Source organism: Triticum dicoccoides, chromosome 4A (assembly GCF_002162155.2).
Source record: "Triticum dicoccoides isolate Atlit2015 ecotype Zavitan chromosome 4A, WEW_v2.0, whole genome shotgun sequence".
NCBI lineage: Eukaryota > Viridiplantae > Streptophyta > Magnoliopsida > Poales > Poaceae > Triticum > Triticum dicoccoides.
Window position 1 is genome coordinate 603226138 of NC_041386.1, and position 21003 is coordinate 603247140.

Sequence of the window (21003 nt, forward strand, 5' to 3'; positions counted from 1 at the left end):
GCCAAGGCGCCTTTGGCAAAGTTTGTGCCATTGTTGGTGATGATGCTGTGTGGTATGCCATACCGGATGGTGATGTCGGAGATGAAAGTCATAACTGTGGGTCCATTCAGTTTCTTGATTGGTTTTGCTTCTATCCACTTGGTGAACTTGTCCACCGCAACAAGCAGATGAGTCATGCCACCTCGCGTTGTTTTGAATGGTCCCACCATGTCTAGGCCCCAGACAGGAAAGGGCCAGACAATGGGAATAGTCTTGAGTGCAGAAGCCAGCTGATGTGGCTTGGAATGGAACTTCTGGCACCCTTTGTATTTTTGGAGCAGGTCCTTGGCGTCTTCTAGAGCAGTCGGCCAGAAAAAACCATGGCGGAAGGCTTTGGCGACAAGTGATCTTGAAGCCGCGTAGTGGCCACACTCGCCTTGATGGATGTCTTTGAGAATTGCTTGGCCTTGCTCCATCTCCACGCAGCGCTGGTAGACACCAGTGACGCTGTGCCTCATAAGCTCTCTGTTGACTATGGTGTATGCTGTTGCCCGACGTTGTGCTTGCCGGGCTGAGATCTCATCAGTCGGCAGCTCTTTATTCACCAGAAAATTGAGGATGGGCTGGGCCCATGAAGGTGCTCTAATTTCTTCGACTGTTAGGACTGCAACTTGGACGAGGGCGGTCGGGCCGGAAGGCGGCGGGTTGGAGTCGGCAGCCGCTTGCTGGGTCGATGAAGTCCTCGGGCCGATTGGTGCATTCCCCGGGCCGGGTTCTAAAGCCCCCAGGCCGGGTGCGACTGATGCGGCCCCCAGGCCGCCTGCCAGAATTCTTGTGCCGGCTGCTGGAGCTCTCAAGTCGGATCCGACTTCTTCAGGAAGAGCCGGCATGAAGATAGAATCCGATTCTAGCGATGGCTTGACAGACGGCTTGAGGAGGCGTTGAAGGGCGACGCTGGTCGGTATCGCTTGACGGGTGGAGCCGATTTGTGCCAAGGCATCTGCTTGCTCGTTGTCGTTTCTTGGCACATGGATAAACTCGCACCCTTCAAAAATATCCACTCAGTTGTGGTACGCGGAAGCGGTAGCTTGCCATGTTTGCTTCTTTGGCGTCCCAGTCGCCTGACGACTGCTGGACCACCAAGTCAGAGTCACCATAGCACAGGATCCGGCGAATGCCGAGCTCTTTAGCAAGCCGGAGCCCGTGAATGAGTGCCTCATATTCGGCGACGTTATTGGAGGCGGCAAAATGGATTTGCAGCACATATCTAAGCTTGTCGCCTTTCGGAGAGGTGAGGACGATGCCGGCTCCCAGACTGGTGCGCATCTTGGAACCATCAAAATGCATCGGCCAATGGGTGGAGTCGGGCGCTGGCGGCAGGTAATGGGTCTCGGCCCAGTCGACGAGGAAGCCGGCCAGTGCTTGTGACTTGATGTTGGTATGAGGCTAGTAGTAGATGGTGTAGGGGGACAAATCTATGGCCCATTTGGCCACTCGGCCCGAAGCATCTCGGCTTCCAATGATCTCGGCCAGTGGAGCTGTGCAGACCATAATGATTGGGTGCTCTTGAAAATACGGCTTCAATTTCTTGGCGGCAAAGTGCATGCCGTAGCACATCTTCTGGTAGTGAGGGTAGTTTTGCTTGGAGGCCGACAGCACTTCACTCAAATAATATGTAACACCCACGATGCGACTATATCTCCCACGTGTCGGAGCACGACTTAGAGACATAACCGCATTGTAGGCAATGTCAGAAGAGGGGTAATCTTTACACATCCCATGTACTGAATAAGAAAGAGGTACAGAGTTGGCTTACAATCGCAACTTCACACAATACATGAATAAAGGATTACATCATCCAGATACAATCAAGGTCCGACTACGGAACCAAAATAAAAGAAGACTACCCCTAATGCTACAGATCCCCGATCGCCCCAACTGGGCTCCACTACTGATCAACTGGAAATGAAACAACACAATGAACAAGATCTTCATCGAGCTCCTCCTTGAGCTCGGTTGAGTCACCCGCATGGTATCATCAGCACCTGCAAACGGGTTTTGGAAGTAAACTGTGAGTCACGGGGACTCAGCAATCTCACACCCTCGCGATCAAGACTATTTAAGCTTATGGGTAGGAAAAGGTATGTGAGGTGGAGCTGTAGCAAGCACTAGCATATATGGTGGCTAACTTACGCAAATGAGAGCGAGAAGAGAAGGCAAAGCACGTTCGAGAATCTATGATCAAGAAGTGATCCTAGCCTACTTACGTTCAAGCATAACTCCAACACCGTGTTCACTTCCCGGACTCCGCCGGAAAGAGACTATCATGGCTACACACGCGGTTGATGCATTTTAATTAAGTTAAGTGTCAAGTTCTCTACAACTGGACATTAACAAATTCCCATCTGCCCATAACCGCAGGCACGGCTTTTGAAAGATCAAAACCCTGCAGGGGTGTCCCAACTTAGCCCATCACAAGCTCTCACGGTCAACGAAGGATATTCCTTCTCCTAGGAAGACCCGATCAGGCTCAGAATCCCGGTTACAAGACATTTCGACAATCGTAAAACAAGACCAGCAAAGCCACCCGAATGTGCTGATAAATCCCGATAGGAGCTGCACATATCTCGTTCTCAGGGCACACCGGATGAGCGCTCCGTACAACTAAAACAAGCCCTCGGGTTTCCCCGAGGTGGCGCTGCAAAGGACTCTAGTTCGAACCGACACTCGGACAAGCACTGGCCCGGGGGGTTAAAATAAGACGACCCTTGAGTCTACAGAACCCAAGGGAAGGTGATAGGTTGTTTGTGCAAATGGTAAAACCAAGGTTGGGCCTTGCTGGAGGATTTTTATTCAAGGCCAACTGTCAAGGGGTTCCCATTATAACCCAACCGCATAAGGAACGCAAAATCAAGGAACATAACACCGGTATGACGGAAACTAGGGCGGCAAGAGTGGAACAAAACACCAGGCATAAGGCCGAGCCTTCCACCCTTTACCAAGTATATATATATACATTAATTAAATAATAGGTATTGTGACATCCCAACAAAATCCATGTTCCAACATGGAACAAACTCGAATCTTCACCTGCAACTAACAATGCTATAAGAGGGGCTGAGCAAAGCGGTAACATAGACAAACAACGGTTTGCTAGGACAAGGTGGGTTAGAGGCTCATGGCAATATGGGAGGCATGTTATAGCAAGTGGTAGGCGGCATAGGCATAGCAATAGAGCGAGCAACTAGCAAGCAAAGATAGAAGTGATTTCGAGGGTATGGTCATCTTGCCTGATATCCCGCAAGGAAGAAGAACGAGTCCATGAAGTAGACAAACGGACGTAGTCGAACGGATCCTCACAAACACGACGTTATCGGAACTAACCCGAAGAAGCAACACCGGAAAGAAGCAAACAACATAGTAAACAACCACCACATAAACATGGTATGATGCACAATCAAGTATGATGTATGTCCGGTTTAAAGAAGCATGGCATGGAAAAGTGCACAAGCAATCCTACAAATTAAGTGGATCCCAATGTGCAACTCCGTTGCATATTGACGGAACACCACATCAATTATTTAGTTCACTCTCGGTTAGGTACTCAACAATATTAAATGTTGGTTAACATGGCAAGAGGTGAAGCATAACAAAACTATACCATTTAAACAATTTAAATGGGACCGGATATAACAAACAACAAATCCGGTAAATCCCCATATGCATTAGCAACTTAATGCAACAACAATTTTGAACATCTTAAAGTTGTTAACATGATGCGGATGACATGTTCAAGTTTATTCAATTTTTATTAAAAGTTGACAAGAGCATTAAGAAGCATTTGTCACCGTGGTGGAAAGAAAGGGGTGCCACGCAACGATAACGGTTCCGGTAGCTCATGGAAATACCGGAGCAAAAAGGAAAAGTGACGGGAGCATGCAAAAGATGGTGGGGTGATCCCGGATTCCGAGTGTCCCCCGAGTTGGCGACAAGGAAACAAATGACAACTTCGACACGATGCAAACATGAGCATCTCAAACATCGCAAGCATTTGTTCACGGACGGTCGTCTCGGGGTTATACCTTCCAAAAGAACATTCCCAGAGCGTTTCGAGTTCGTAGAGGAAGTCGTGGTTCACGTTCGTTCGGAGAGGCACTTGATGACTCCAAGCCCTTCGGGGTCAACGGTAGTGGTACTTGGTGGAATGCATGTCGATGGTAGGGGCACACATGTTCAGAGAGGAACTCGGCGTTTCGTTGCAGTGCAGGGGTACACGGTTCGAAGGTTAACTTGACGAATTCGAATCCTTAGGGGTTGTCGTGGTACTTGGGTCTTCGGACCCGCCGGTCTCGTTCTTGCGACATAGTTAAACTTGAAGTTTTTTGGTTCATGGGTCTTCGGCGACGGTAGTCGTTCACTTGACGGTGGTGGACGAACTTGGCAGTCCTCGTCGTCCTGGAACTTGGCGTCCTCTCGGTCTTGACGGTGATGAAACAGAACACGATGGACGTGGTACTTGACGAATCCAGGGAACGGTAGTCGTACACGCATCGGAGAGGAACTTTGCGCAGCACTCGACTTGGCGATCTTGATGAAATGAAAGGGCATCGAGGGACTTGCACGACTCTGCCTCGGGAGGTCACCGGAGATGAACGGAGGTAGCTCGAGCTGCTGGTTGTTGGTGCGTGGCCGAGCCGCTGCTAGAAGAAGTGGCCGGCGTCGGCCTTGGCCTGAAGCAGGGAAGCGGAGCAGGAGAGGAGCAGGAGATGACCAGGGTGCCTTGGCGCAATGGAGGCGGAGCAGAGGAGGGCAGCGGCAGCGTGCTAGCTGGGCGGAGCAGGTGCGGCGAAGCGGAGCAGAGCAGCAGCGTAGAAGCCGACCGCGGCTGGAGACGGTAGTGGTGCGGGAGGCCGGGCACAGTTGTGGAGGAAGGCGGAGGCTTCTCAACACAGGAAGCAGCGGGCGATGGCGCTGGTCGTCGACGGTGAAGGGCATCGGGACCTGGATGGCTTGCCGATGAGGAGGCGCCATGGCGACCAGGTTCACCGGCAGCAACCTCGCGGGGCAGAGGAGACTGGCAAGACGCGGTGCTCGGAGGAGGCAAGCGGGAAAAATGCCTCGGGCGCTCGGGGTCGAGCAAAGGCAACGGGAGGAGGGAGCGGGGCTTCTCCCTGGTGCGTTGCGAGGAGAGCGAGATGAGGGAGAGATGGGGATCAGGGAATTTCGAGCGAGGAGCGCTCGCTGTCTCTGGCGGCGCGAGGGAGACGAGGGAAGGGATCGAGGGAGAGATGCACTCGCGGGAGGGGGAGGGGATCGAACTCCTGGCGGCGCTAGAGGGATTGAGCAGGGAAGCGAGAGGGGGGGTTTGGTCGGGCTAGGGTTGGAGGGGTTAGGTGGGCCGGCACTGGATGGGCCTTGGTGGGCTGAGGAGAGCAATACTGCGAGGCTGGGTTAGGCCCCAAAGGCCGGTTAGGCTCTCTTTCCCTCTCACTCTAAACAAAAAAATAAAACAAAACAAAGATAAGAAAGAAAAGAAAAGGAGGTTAGGAAAAGAAGTGGGACACGCTGATAATTTTCCCGGACTCACAAAAATGAGCTTGATCCAAGAAAATAGAAGAGGCATGATTGCAAGGATTTAATTTAAAGTCATTTGAGTTTAATTCAAATGGTTTGAACAAGGGCTAGGAAATAAAGGTGTCCAAAAATGTTCGGATTTTTGGTGGAGCTCCGAAATATGATGAAAGAAATATATGGCCATGTTGGAGACCAAGAATTAAGATAACAAAGGCATTGGGATATTTTGCAAGTGTGGTTGCGGTAAATGCAAATAATTGGAATATTTACTATAGCTCTCTAAATATCGAGAGGATATGTTTCAAAGAGAATCAAATGTGAATTCCCTCGGTTTAAATGGATCAAAGATCCATGCCATTTATTTAGTTGAGTTGCAAAATATTTATGAGATGATGGCATGATGACATGATGCAATGCAAAATAAAAGGGCAGGCACAAATGAAACACACGGCGAAACCCGAAACATATGGAAGGCATCTGAAGCTCCAGTCTTGGGGCATCACAACACTCCACCACTACAAGAGGATCTTGTCCCGAGATCTAGGATGGCACCGGAGGGAAAACGGAAGAGGAAGATAACATGTAAAACTAAGTTGCTTCTTTGACAAACGAGTGAAACCAAGGAACCTTGAGAGGTTAAACCATTTCGAGAAAAGAACACAATGGAGATGAACAAAGTTGAAAACACTCCGTTATGAAAGAGGAACAAGGAAGAACAAATTCAGACAGCACTCCGGTTGAAAAGAGAAGTATGACTTGATAAGGCGAAAAGAACTTGAGCAAAGGGCACAACACTCTGGTTAACTGGAAAAGCATGAAGAGAACACGATCCTCACACTTCGAGAAGATGAGTGAAGAGAGAAACATCACAATGCCTTCGTAAGAGAGAATAGAAGATAGATCATTGGAATAAAAAGATGGAGAAGAAAAAGGTAAACTTATGCCACAAATGAGCTTGAAGATCACCCTTCCAAGAAAGTTATAACGGAGTTGTTGGAAAACCAACAACGAAAAGGATAAGCTTGATATGGACTTATAGAAAACATCTCAAGATTATGAGGTGACAACCTGCCACTAACGGAAACGATAAATTGGATTGATATGAACAACAAGACGAGAAGCTTATATCACCGGGAGGATGAAAGAAAAACTTGGGTCATTTATGAGCACCATAAATAGCAACAATCCTTAGGGAAGGATATAGGTGAAACATGACACAAGATAACTCCAACGAAGAGATTGGTCGATTTAAAATACCTCATTCTTGATAACTTGTGAAACATGAAACATGAAGGAAAATGATAAAGAATGACATAGCACCACCTCAAAAGATAAGGTAAAAAGAATTGCACTCCGGATTGCAAGATGCAGAAAGCTTGAACTCCTCTGCAAAGAACCTCAATGAACACTTTGAGAATAAATTGAATCCTTGATCAACCATCATGTAGAGCCTCCATGAAGAACTCCGGTAATAAAAGAATGGTCCAAAGAATTAAAGGATGAAAAGAATAAGATTGAAGCCTTGCAATGATTTAGATGGATCTTCGTGAAGATATAATACGGAAAACATGGGACTCCGGAAAAAGAAAAGATGAAACAATTTAAATCGAGAATTTGATGAGCCTCCAGAATAAGGAATTCAATTTTACTCGATGAAACAAGAGTAAGAATTACATTATGCTTATCCTTCACCAATTTAAACTGATGACAAGCAACGGATTTGGCATACTACTTATTCTCGTAGAAAGGATTCAGGAGAGATATAGCATAATCTTCAGAAGGTCTTCGATGAACGACCGGTAGGATTGAAACAAAGAATGAATTGATATGATAATGAAGGAAGACAAATCTTGAATGAACCACCATAAGTATTGGAAAAGAACGAATAAAACATGAAGAAACACCGAGAAGGATTAGCAAATAAACAAAGATGCTTTAGAGATTTTAGATCCATGAGAACGAAGAGATCATGAACTGATTAGAGGATATTTGAACGACGCACCGGTAAGATTTGGAGAAACAGAGCTGAAAGCTGGAATGAATAATATTTGAAAAGATGGCCTTCCGAGGAAAGAAATGGAAAACTACTCATGAAAAGCTCCGGATGGATGAAAAGAATTCTCACAATCGAAAATAATTATGAGATAAGATATGGAGGAAAAACTCTTCTTTGGTCTTGAAAATCCAAGAATGACGACGAGAAACAGCACCAATAATTGTTCAGGCACTCCGTTATTAAAATTGGAAAGGTTGAACCACCAATGAAAAGAATTTGAAAGATCTTGGAGGAAGACATATGACTGGTGATAATTCATTCTTACGTCAAACTTCGAAAAGAATTTGAGGATAGCTCTGGGAAAATCAGAAGAGTCAGGTAAGATCCTGGGAAAAGACCTGTGGGTTAGGGCCCACTCAAAAGAAACACCGTTGAACGATTTAAAGGAGAGAATGCACCGGTTGAATTAAAAGGCTTGAATGAGATAACATCCTCGAAAGATCTTGAACAAATGCAGAGTGGAAACATGAATCTTCGAGATATCTTGAGCACTCCGGAACAAAAGAATAGCAAGAGTGGATAATTAAGAGGTGCACCGGCATGAGAAGGCATTTGAAACGAGGAAAAAGGGATATGATCAACACCAAAGGCTTGAATTAAAACCACCGGAGAAGAAAAAGAATGAAGAATGATGAACGAGAGGCTCCATTAGAATCTTCATGAGAATCACCGGATAAGGACATTGACGGAAAAGGAATGAAGAGGCTTCCCATCAATAAGATGATACTTGATTCAGAAATCTGAGTCCTTGAAGAAACAAAGGGAGGGACGGCGGGAAAACAAAGGCAACTTGGAGACGGGTGAAACAAACACCGTTGAGAGGACTTGAGTTGATCTTGCGGACATAGAAAAAGAACGGATCCACTTGAAGAGAAACATGCCGGATGAAAAAGATTGACATGACAATCTCGATTATCATGAAGGATTAGTGTCCACATAGGAATATGAGAACACCATTTAGGAAAGGTATGGCATCAACATTTGACATTAAAGCAACTCGAATACCACACTCAAAACAAAACAAAGGATTGGCTTGCAGAATAAGCTGGAACAAACATATGATAGAGATTTTGTCCGAAGTTTTCGTGGTGGGGCCCACACGGGCTCGATCGTACAGCACCATCATGTACAAGGCAGTGCACATGACATACGAAGCGTCCCCGAGTCAGCATAGCCAAGGACTCACTACAAGAAATATGTCAACTTATGACCTTCTGTCAGTGACCCTCAAAGAATTGGTCATAAATTTATGACCATTTTAGACCAATTGGTCAAAAGCTGTTCAGGGGGCTCCAAACCCTAAACCATTGCGACCATTTTGGTCAGAAAGGTCGTAATTTCCTTACACGAAATGGTCATAAAGCAAACAGTGCTAGTCCGCTGCCTTATTTCTAGTTGTTAATGACCAATATAGATGGTCATAGCCTTGTAGATTGTGGTGGGTTGTGATGACTAGGTGCCATCTCATCAGTTTTGCCTATGTGTCATGTCCATGTGGCAGTTTTTCCCCTAGGTTGTGAAGCAACCTATATTTCTATCATTCCCAAAATTCCCAAAAAAATCTCATAAATTCTTTGGGGCATATCTTCATCAAATATGTAAAAATCCTTCCTTGCCTAGTTCAATACTAATTCAACAATATTCATTTTCCTATTCTGTTCACAACAACACTTTATGAAGGAAGTGCTATTTATATATTCTTGATTGCCCTTGGAATTTGTGGGCACTCTTTCCTATCCAAATCATTACCGCATGACAAAATTCAGCTCCATTTGCCTACCAAATCTTCTTCGGCAAATTTCCAAAGTTTTTATCCACCTAGAAGCATTGTGAAGGAAGTACCTTTTTTATATCTCTAAATGACATGAAATTTATACAGTTCCTTCATATGCCCAAATTATCACCCTCCTCCAAATTGCAGCTCAGTCAAATCACCTATGTGAGCCCAGGTTCAATTTATATTTTATGACCAAATTGGCACGTTGCAAAGCAAGTGTTATATAGACCCCTCCTATTACCCTCAAACTTTTCGGGCACTCTTCCGTACCCAAATCATTGCCACATGATAATATTCAGCTCAATTTTCCTAGTAAATCTTTCTCGGTAAATTTCCAAAGTTTCTACCTCAAGAGAAGCTTTGTGAAGTAAGTACTAGCTAGGCTTACCCAAATGATCTGAAAATTTACCAGCGCATTACCATACCTAAGTAACTTACCTACACCAATGTTGAGCTCATTTCATTCATCAAATCTCTCTCACTAGTTTTCCCAAGTTTCTGTCCATAGAAGAGCATTGTGAAGGAAGTACTACTTTGGCATGTCCAAATGGTATCAATTTTCTACAATGCTTTCCTATGCCCAAATAACCATCCTCCACAAAATTTCAGCTCACTCCATTCATTATTTTGAGCCCAGCTTCAACATTCATATTTTTGTCCAGCGTGGTACTTTGCAAAGCAAGTACCACCTAGGATCCTCCTTTTGATCTCAAAATTTGTGAAGACATTATCCTTAGTAGATGATCATCCTCAGCCAAAACTCACGCCCATTGGCCATGTGCATTTTCCGTACCGCTAATCAAACACTTGGCTGCTAATTCATGTTTGAGCATCGATCGGTCTCCTCGTGAGAATCTTATGTTGTAATTTTCTTCCTAACACCAACCTGGGGAGTGCCCAACCCACTAGACATGCCTAGGCCGCCCAGAACACATGGCAACATTACGGTCACGCGGTGACCACGCGACGGGCATGCGAGTTTACGTGCTCTAGAGTTGGGGCCCTCGGCCACCGCCCAAAACTCGACGTATCGCCACCAAACCTTGTATTTATGATTAAATAGGTCCTTATGTAACTAGAAATGATTTTTGGAAAAAATAAATAGCAAACTATGAGGCAGCTGCAGTTCAAATTTGACCCACTTCCAACTGAATCGGCAGAAATTTGTCTTTTTCACGAGAGGTGGATCAAAAACTTTTACACCCAAACATTTTGTCAATTGTGCATTAAATATGGCCTAGTATTTTATAAAAATGATTTGGTCCAATTTTGCAACAATTATTTGGTAGTTCCTTCACAAAAAAACCTCCTTTCGGGCACTCGAAAAATGGAAAATGGTTTTTTCGTCCAACGAAAATGAAAACTTCCTTAGGAAACATTGTTTGTCATTCCAATATGCACCCTTGTGCACAATATGAGATCATTTGAACAAACTATGCCATGAATGTGGCCATAAGATTGATCATTTGGCTTGAAAGCCATTGATCTCCACACATGATAGCTCGTTTCTGAGAACACTTTTTTAAAATAATTGCCGTATTATAAGTTTGTTATTTTTCCTAGGAACTTGGACACATATGATGACACAATGCGAAGGTTTCCCAATTTTTTGATTTTTTTTGAATTTTTTCTGCCCGTTTCAAAATGCAGTCAAAACGACGGGAATGACCGTTCCTAGCTAGTGGTTGAATCTTGGAATTTTTTTGGCGTTTCTCTGATTAAACAGATACTTATGTACCTAGAAATGATTTTTTGAAAAAATAAATAGCAAACTATGAGGCAACTGCAGTTCAAATTTGACCCACTTCCAACTGAATCGGCGGAAATTTGTCTTTTTCACGAGAGGTGGATCAAAAACTTTTACACCCAACCATTTTGTCAATTGTGCATTAAATATGGCCTATTATTTTATAAAAATGATTTGGTCCAATTTTGCAACAATTATTTGGTAGTTCCTTCACAAAAAAACCTCCTTTCGGGCACTAGAAAAATGGAAAATGGTTTTTTCGTCCAACGAAAATGAAAACTTCCTTAGGAAACATTGTTTGCCATTCCAATATGCACCCTTGTGCACAATATGAGATCATTTGAACAAACTATGCCATGAATGTGGCCATCAGATTGTTCATTTGGCTTGAAATCCATGAATCTTCAGAGATGATAGCTCATTTCTGAGAACACTTTTTTTAAATAATTACCGTATTACAAGTTTGTTATTTTTCCTAGGAACTTGGCCACATATGATGACACAATGCGAAGGTTTCCCAATTTTCTGAATTTTTTTGAATTTTTTATGCCCGTTTCAAAATGCAGTCAAAACGACGGGAATGATCGTTCCTAGCTAGTGGTTGAATCTTGGAATTTTTTTGGTGTTTCTCTGATTAAATAGATACTTATGTACCTAGAAATGATTTTTTGAAAAAAATAAATAGCAAACTATGAGGCAGCTGCAGTTCAAATTTGACCCGCTTCCAACTGAATCGGCGGGAATTTGCCTTTTTCACGAGAGGTGGAACAAACATTTTTACAACCAACCATTTTGTCAATTGTGTATTAAATATGTCCTAGTATTTTATAAAATTGAGTTGGTCCAATTTTGCAACAATTATTTGGGAGGTCCTTCACAAAAAAACCTCCTTTCAGGCAGTCGAAAAATGGAAAATGGTTTTTTCGTCCAAAGAAAATGAAAACTTTCTTAGGCAACATTGTTTGCCATTCCAATATGCACCCTTGTGCACAATATGAGATCATTTGAACAAACTATGCCATGAATGTGGCCATAAGATTGATCATTCGGCTTGAAATCCATGAATCTTCACAGATGATAGCTCATTTCTGAGAACACTTTTTTAAATAATTACCGTATTACAAGTTTGTTATTTTTCCTGAAAACTTGGTCACATATGATGACACAATGTGAAGGTTTCCGAATTTTTTGATTCTTTTTGAATTTTTTATGCCCGTTTCAAAATGCGGTCAAAACGGCGGGAATGACCGTTCCTAGCTAGTGGTTGAATATTGGAATTTTTTTGGTGTTTCTCTGATTAAATAGGTACTTATGTACCTAGAAATGATTTTTGGAAAAAATAAAGAGCAAACTACAAGGTAGCTACAGTTCAAATTTGACCCGCTTCCACCTGAATCGGCGGGAATTTGCCTTTTTCACGAGAGGTGGAACAAACATTTTTACAACCAACCATTTTGTCAATTGTGTATTAAATATGTCCTAGTATTTTATAAAATTGAGTTGGTCCAATTTTGCAGCAATTATTTGGGAGGTCCTTCACAAAAAAACCTCCTTTCAGGCAGTCGAAAAATGGAAAATGATTTTTTCGTCCAAAGAAAATGAAAACTTTCTTAGGCAACATTGTTTGACATTCCAATATGCACCCTTGTGCACAATATGAGATCATTTGAACAAACGATGCCATGAATGTGGCCATAACATTGATCATTTGGCTTGAAAGCCATTGATCTCCACACATGATAGCTCGTTTCTGAGAACACTTTTTAAAAATAATTGCCGTATTACAAGTTTATTATTTTTCCTGGGAACTTGGCCACATATAATGACACAATGCGAAGGTTTCCCAATTTTTTGATTTTTTTTGAAATTTTTATGCCCGTTTAAAAATGCGATCAAAACGGCGGGAATGACCGTTCCTAGCTAGTGGTTGAATCTTGGAATTTTTTTGGTGTTTCTCTGATTAAATAGATACTTATGTACCTACAAATGATTTTTGGAAAAAATAAAGAGCAAACTACAAGGCAGCTACAGTTCAAATTTGACCCGCTTCCACCTGAATCGGCGAAATTTTTTCTTTTTCACGAGAGGTGGATCAAAACTTTTTACACCCAATCATTTGGTCAATTGTGCATTAAATATGGTCTAGTATTTTATAAAAATGATTTGGTCCAATTTTGCAACAATTATTTGGGAGGTCCTTCACAAAAAAACCTCCTTTTGGGCACTCGAAAAATGGAAAATGGTTTTTTCGTCCAAAGAAAATGAAAAGTTTCTTAGGCAACATTGTTTGCCATTCTAATATGCACCCTTGTGCACAATATGAGATCATTTGAACAAACTATGCCATGAATGTGGCCATAAGATTGATCATTTGGCTTGAAAGCCATGAATCTTCAGAGATGATAGCTCATTTCTGAGAACACTTTTTTTGAAAGAATTGTCGTATTACAAGTTTATTATTTTTCCTGCTAACTTGGTCACATATAATGACACAACGCGAAGGTTCTCCAATTATTTGATTTTTTTGAATTTTCTATGCCCATTTGAAAACGCGGTCAAAACGGTGGGCATGGTTGTTCCTAGTTGAATCCCTGAAAACTTTTGTTGTTTCTCTGATTAAATAGATACTTTTGTACCAAAAATGATTTTTGGGAAAAATAAATAGCAAACTATGAGGCAGTCACGGTTCAAATTTGACCCGCTTCCAGCTGAATCGGCAGAAATTAGTCTTTTCACGAGAGGTGGATCAAAACTTTTGACACCCAACCATTTGGTCAATTATGCATTAAATATGGCCTAGTATTTTGAAAAATTGAATTGGTTCAATTTTTCAACAAATATGTGGTAGGTCCTTCACAAAAACTCAAAACTTCCTTGGCGATAAGTTTAATCATTTGGGTTCAAACCGGCCTCATTCTCCCCCCTCATCCTCTGCCGCCCGCGCACACTCAAGCTGCTCGCCGCCCACATGTGCTATGATTGTGAGTAATAAAATTGATGTGCTCCAAATTTGCAACAAATATTTGCTAGGTTCTTTATAAAAATATCATTTTGGACACTCGAAAAATGATTCTCTTACAAAAAAATCATATCTTAGAACACTTTTTTTAATGATATTTATATTATTCAAAGTTTTTTATTTTTGCTGAAAAGTAGGTTACACATGGTGACAGAATGTGAAGGTTTTTTATTTCTATTTATTTTTACAAATTTCTTAGGTCGTCAAATAGCAGAGATGATTCAAAATCTTATTTTTAATCAATTATGACCAATTTAAATGGTCTTAACATCATCAAAGGAGATACTGCGTTCTGATTGGTCTAAAATCATCTCACGCGGATCATGGATTAAGCACCGTCCGATGCGCCTGGATCCAACGGCAGCCCACACCCCCTCGTCGCTGTCACCCCTCCCGAATCCCTCTCATCCTCGTCCACACACGAAACCCTAGCCCCCTTCTCCCAATCGCCGTTGTCGCTCCCTTATCCCCATCGCCGCCGCCACCGTCCTTCCCCTCACGCTACCCAGATCTACGCACACTCTCGCCGCCACCGTCCTTCCCTCTCCGCCTCCCTCTGTCTCCCACCACGCCGCTGCCACCGCCCCCGCCCCTGCACCATGGCCGGCCTCCACCCCTGCATCAACGACGAGGAGCCTGAGTACCCATGCCTCCCCGCCCTCAAGTGGCTCCTGTTCCCCGCTACCTGGATCCGCGTCGCCCCATCCACTCTCTCGCCCGGACCACACGCCGGACCGATCCTGCACCCGCACAGCCCATCGGCAACCTCGGCGGAGAAGAGAGAAGAAGGTGAGAGATGGAAGCGGCAGAGGCCGCGGCCGGCGTGCAGCTGGGCTCCTCGAAGCCGCAGATCGCGACCCAGCTGGGCTCCTCCGCCGACCCGCACCAAGTTCCTCGAGGAGTTCACGCGGCAGTTCGACCTCCTCGGGCTGGTCTGATTCGGGATGGAGGTAGTGAGAATCCGCCGTAGCAGGGCCGATGACACGGGCTGGAGGGTGAGGCTTGCCTGCGCTGGCAGCGAGCTGGAGGAGGAGGTTTGACGCCATGAGATCAACCGCCGGATGCCATGGGCGCCAGTTGGAAGCTGCAGGGCGAGATCGACCGCGTCCTCAAGAAGGTCCAGGAGGGCGTCGTCGTCTTCGACAACATCTGGAACAAGGCACGCACGCACGCGCCTCCTTCTTTCCTCTCCCCAACCCCCACGCTAGATTCTCATGATTTTGCATGATTTTGGGGCAGGTCAACGACACCGAGAATGCGAACCAGAAGGAGAAGTTCGAGGCGGACCTCAAGAAGGAGATCAAGAAGTTGCAGCACTGCTGGGACCAGATCAAGACCTGGATCCAGTCCAGCGAGATCAAGGACAAGAAGGTGACCCCTCTGTAAACAGATCAAGGACCATGATCTGTTTGGTGCTGTTTTCGGTGATGATTTGGTCCTTGTAAATGCCCTCCTTGTAGATTTAGCTTAGTACACTAGATCATGTAATCTGTGTAGGCTTATTACTCTGTGTGGTTTTATCTTGACACTGCAGTGAAGATCAGGGATTCACCGGCAACGGAGTTAGTTCTAATATTTCTGTTGTAACAGTTGTTACATTTCTCATGTTTGATTCCTGTTCTGGAAGTCCAAGTAACTTACAAAGTATGTCATATCATGACACATATTGCATGCATATTTGGTTTCCGGTTGATGCATGGTTGGTGTGCTAGCTGTTCGTTAGTACCTGCTGGTTGTTACTATTGCTCTTTTTTATTAAGGCAGTTAGTGTTTAACATCTATCGCTTTAGCGCCTAGCGACTAAATAATGTTTTGTTTCTGGTTAGTTAGGATGATTCGTCCGCTTGTATCCATTTTCCTGAACTAATTCTGTGTATTAGTTTGTTTTAGGTTAATTTTATACTATCTAGGACCATGTGTTTTTTGGTTAATTTTACTGTGTTGGATTTGGAAGCGCAGGCGACCTCCATGGACGACATCGACGATGAAGAGGAGGACAAGGAGGACGACATCGATGATGAAGAGGAGGACAAGGAGGACGACCAGGACATGCGCGACCCCACCCCCGAGCCCAATGAGCTCGACGAGGACATAGTCGAGTCTGACCTCGAGCTCGACGAGGAGGGCATCGTCCAGTCTGACCATGACGGCGTGCCACAGAAGGTCCTGTGCTCTGCTCTGCCTGCCTCATTTACTGCCTCGCCACCGCAATAGATGTTCTTTTTTCTTTTGTAATTTGGCTGGACTTGTGCATCTCCGTTCTGATGCATTTGTGTGTGCGTATGTTGAACAGTGACCTCGGATCTGGTGAAGGGCGCCAAGGAGAAGCAGCTCAAGGTCAATGGCCCCGTCAGGATGCTGCTCAACATCACCACCAGGAAGTTCCCCTGTGGAGTAGGTAGCCACCTCCCTCTCTTTGCCCTTCCTTACCAATCCCATTTGCTTAGTAGCTCTGCATAGTATATGGTCCTTGCATGCTCACAGTAGCTCGTTGGTGATGTGGGTCACTATGTTTTTGTGGATAGCTGACTGTTTAGGGAATTTCCGTGACGATGATGATGTTGTGCTGGGCAGAGGATGTGAAACATTTAGACCGCTGAGGCCTTTCCGGTCTTTGATGATCTAAAATTGAGCTTTTTAAAACTGATGCCTAGCATGCCATCAACGTTTTTTTGTTCCTCATCTAGAATGCAGCTCTGTGTGTTGGTGTGATATAATGTAGAGGAGTTGCATGTGACTCGTTTGTCAGCTGAGCATATGATGTTACAAGGAGATGCTACTGAGATTTTACGCCGTTGAAGTATCTTAAACCGAGCTTTTTAAAACTGATGCTTGGTTGATCTAGTTCTAGTATATTAGTTGGGTGAGAGTCTACTGTTGTTGGTGCTGTGTTGTCATTTCTTTTTATGTCGTTGAAGAATAAAAAAGATAAGCATTTCTCCAGCCAATGTCCGAAGTAGTTGTTGCTGTGTAGTCATCGGCTGAACCTAGTTTGGCAGTGCTGTATTTAAAATACCATAGTATCTCAAAGCTTCGGTATTGCAATGCGTGGGCAATGAATACTATGGTTTTAAAGAAAATACATTTTTCTCAGTTTTAGAAAAACTACCGATGCGTTTGGCTCATGTTGTTTTACTGTAGTTTTGATCGATAGTCACACAACTTAATCTAACTTATACTAAACCTACGGAGCTACACGAATCAGTGTGTGCCAGCCGGCTGCATGCAACGCTGTATGGTCTTCTTACAGCTGAGCTACGAAGTTGCAGACGTGATCGGCAGTAGCTAATTACAAAGAATAGGAATCAGTATCTTATTTTAATTAGTGTGGTGCATGCCATTGAAAGCATACTGACATGTGGTTAGTTATGCTTGTGAACCAAGATGCACGGTAGTCAACCAGCAATGACACGAGCGACTTTTCCTCAGTTTGAGAAAAAGAGGTCTAGACCACTTTTTTTAATACTCCAAGAGAACCACAGTAACAACAATACCACTATTTATGAAACCGTAGTTTTTAGTATAGCCAAATGCCTCAAAGTATTCAAAACTACAGTTTTTCAAAATCTATGGTATTCTAGTAATGCTTTGAAAATACTTTGCATCCAAACGGGGCCTGCAATTAGCACATAGCTGCGTTGTACAATTGCTTATATAATCAGATGTTGTATGTAGTCACGTACGCTTTCCAATTTTGATCCAATGCTTGCTTCCTAGCTCACGTGTGTCAGTTTTTCAGATACTTGTGACTCCTTGTGCATCACCCCTCAACTAACAAGTAAAAGTAAATAAAATTGTTGTTTATGCTCACTCCTTGTCTTCATATACTTTTTTCGTTGGCTGTTACTTCTCTTCTTTTATATTGAGTTTGGGAATTTGGTATTGATGATAGTACGACGACTCTGTCATCTGATGCGCAAGTCCATGCACGTCGGCTCTCTGGGTAAGAGAACTTGTCTCGCTGCAGTTGCAGTTATTGAATGACAGTAGAGCAAATTGAATTTTAACAATTCTATCTTCCGCGATTAAAACAAATCTACGACAGAGTTGCAGCAAACTAATGTTATCAGTTCTATCTTCTGTGATCAAAACAAACCCGCAGCAGTTTTCCAATGTCAGTAGCAGCAAGCTGAATTTTATAATTATATCTTCTGTGAAGTTTAGGTGCAATGTGTGGCAGTGAAGTATTTTGCATGGCCTGCACTTGTGCAATGAATTTTCATATTGTGTCTCTGTTTTCTTGTATGAATGAGTATCTCATTTTAACTAGCTGGAGAATAAAAAGCATGGTACTAGCTGAATTTGTGTTGGCATTCTTAATAACTGCCCTTTTTTGAAAGGTCTGCTCATAATATATTGGCTTCAGTTTTTTGATTCTTTTTTGTTGATTCATGTAACAGGTCGTCCAGTAAAGCTGTCGAAGGAGATCCATGCTGAAGAACATAACACTTGTAGAGCTTGTAAAATACTGTATCTCATTATTGAACTTGTGGAGCTTGTAGCTGTGACTGGCATACTGTTATTACACTTGCAGAGCTTGCAAAGTGTATGTTAGAGCTTATTTTGTACAGCAGGAGCTTTGTATTGAATCTGGCCGATAATATTTGAAGTGTTACTTGTAGAATTGTTTTGTCCGGCGACTCAGACATACTGGGTATTTATTTATGTTAAATTGAAAAAAATGAAGAATATGACCCTGACAGCTAGGACCCAGTTACCAAAACCTCAAAACGGGGACCCATTTTATAAAAAACAAAAATGGGACTGCTAAGACAAAAAGGCCATGGCCCAAAAATAAAAAGGCTGCAATGTTGGGCTTGGCCCATGAAGTCAACGAAAAATTAACACGAAAAAAATATAGAAAGGCTGAATTAATGGGCTAGGCCCATGTAGAAAACTAAATTGGACCGGGCTGAATCTTGTGCCACATCAGCTTGCCACGCTGGATGCCTACGTGGCCTGGGGAGGTTGCTAGTGACCAAAACGCCACAATGGACTTATTTTGGTCATAAACGTTTGCGACCATTCCAGAAGAAAGGTCGCTATAGTCAGTTTACGATGGCCAGCTTTTGACCTTCTGTTTTTGGTCACAAAAAGGTCACAAATGGAAATTTGTGACCAATAGTGGTGGTCACAAGTTGACATATTTCTTGTAGTGACTCTTTAAGAAACAACCAAACCACTGTAAAACCAACCGTGGATAGGCGGACCACTAGACGTCGAACCCCAATTTCATATCATACATCTGTCGGAAAGATATCTTAAGAACTACTTGAATTCCCACTTATAAACTCCCGAAACTTTACGGTTATGCAATTAGGTGTTGGGGATACAGGGGAAGCATAATATCTCACCCAAAACTAGCAAATCCTACATCCAGCTGTATCCATCCTTCAACACATAACCAAGAAACTTTCGGAAATCGTTTACCTGAACCTTCGAAAAGCATCCGTTATATGAGTTATGGCAATACTCCCAAACTCCCCCCCCCAGTACTGGGTGGCGTCGAGGTTATCTCACCAACAACTGCATAAAAGAGATTTTCGAAGTCGGCGAAACTCAGGTATTCCAGAATTGCAATGATAAAACTGTGACGACAACACCTCGGAGCTCAACTCCCCGGGACACTGCCACAACCCCTAAATGTCAGGAGGCACCAAGAACAATGTTCTCGTCACAAAACCATCGAAACGATTCCAAGATACCCGCGTGATCCTAAAAATTTTTTAGTGAAATTTGAGAAGAGAAGAGTCAAAACTCTACGTCAGGATGCCTCACCAGAGCGATGAAGGGACTGAGGAGTAAAAAGAATCCTACTCTCCGATATATATAATCCTATAAGACTCAAAACATTTTTCTAGACTCAACAACGCCAGCGATTCGATCAAGCAGGGGGCTCCTAAGTCAGGGAAGGCTCTGATTACCAACTTGTAACACCCACGATGCGACTATATCTCCCACGTGTCGGAGCACGACTTAGAGGCATAACCGCATTGTAAGCAATGTCGCAAGAGGGGCAATCTTTACACATCCCATGTACTGAATAAGAAAGAGGAACAGAGTTGGCTTACAATCGCCACTTCATACAATACATGAATAAAGCATTACATCATCCAGATACAATCAAAGTCCGACTACGGAACCAAAATAAAAGAAGACTACCCCTAATGCTACAGATCCCCGATCGCCCCAACTTGGCTCCACTACTGATCAACTGGAAACGAAAAACACAATGACCAAGATCTTCATCGAGCTCCTCCTTGAGCTCGGTTGAATCACCTGCACGGTATCATCGGCCCCTGCAAACGGGTTTTGGAAGTAAACTGTGAGTCACGGGGACTCAGCAATCTCACACCCTCGTGATCAAGACTATTTAAGCTTATGGGTAGGAAAAGGTATGTGAGGTGGAGCTGCAGCAAGCACTAGCATATATGGTGGCTAACATACGCAAATGAGAGTGAGAAGAGAAGGCAAAGCACGTTCGAGAATCTATGATCAAGAAGTGATCCTAGCCTACTTACGTTCAAGCATAACTCCAACATCGTGTTCACTTCCCGGACTCCGCCGGAAAGAGACCATCACGGCTATACACGCGGTTGATGCATTTTAATTAAGTTAAGTGTCAAGTTCTCTACAACCGAACATTAACAAATTCCCATCTGCCCATAACCGCGGGCACGGCTCTCGAAAGTTCAAAACCCTGCAGGGGTGTCCCAACTTAGCCCATCACAAGCTCTCACGATCAACGAAGGATATTCCTTCTCCTAGGAAGACCCGATCAGGCTCGGAATCCCAGTTACAAGACATTTCGACAATGGTAAAACAAGACCAGCAAAGCCACCCGAATGTGC

The 21003-nt window shown here is 43.7% G+C and overlaps 2 pseudogenes; both read left to right on the top strand.

Annotated features, from left to right (window-relative positions):
- Positions 1-16720: 16720 nt before the first annotated feature.
- LOC119290246 lies at positions 16721-16805 on the top strand (annotated as a pseudogene).
- A 98-nt stretch (positions 16806-16903) lies between these two features.
- Positions 16904-16987, top strand: LOC119290242 (annotated as a pseudogene).
- Positions 16988-21003: the final 4016 nt, after the last annotated feature.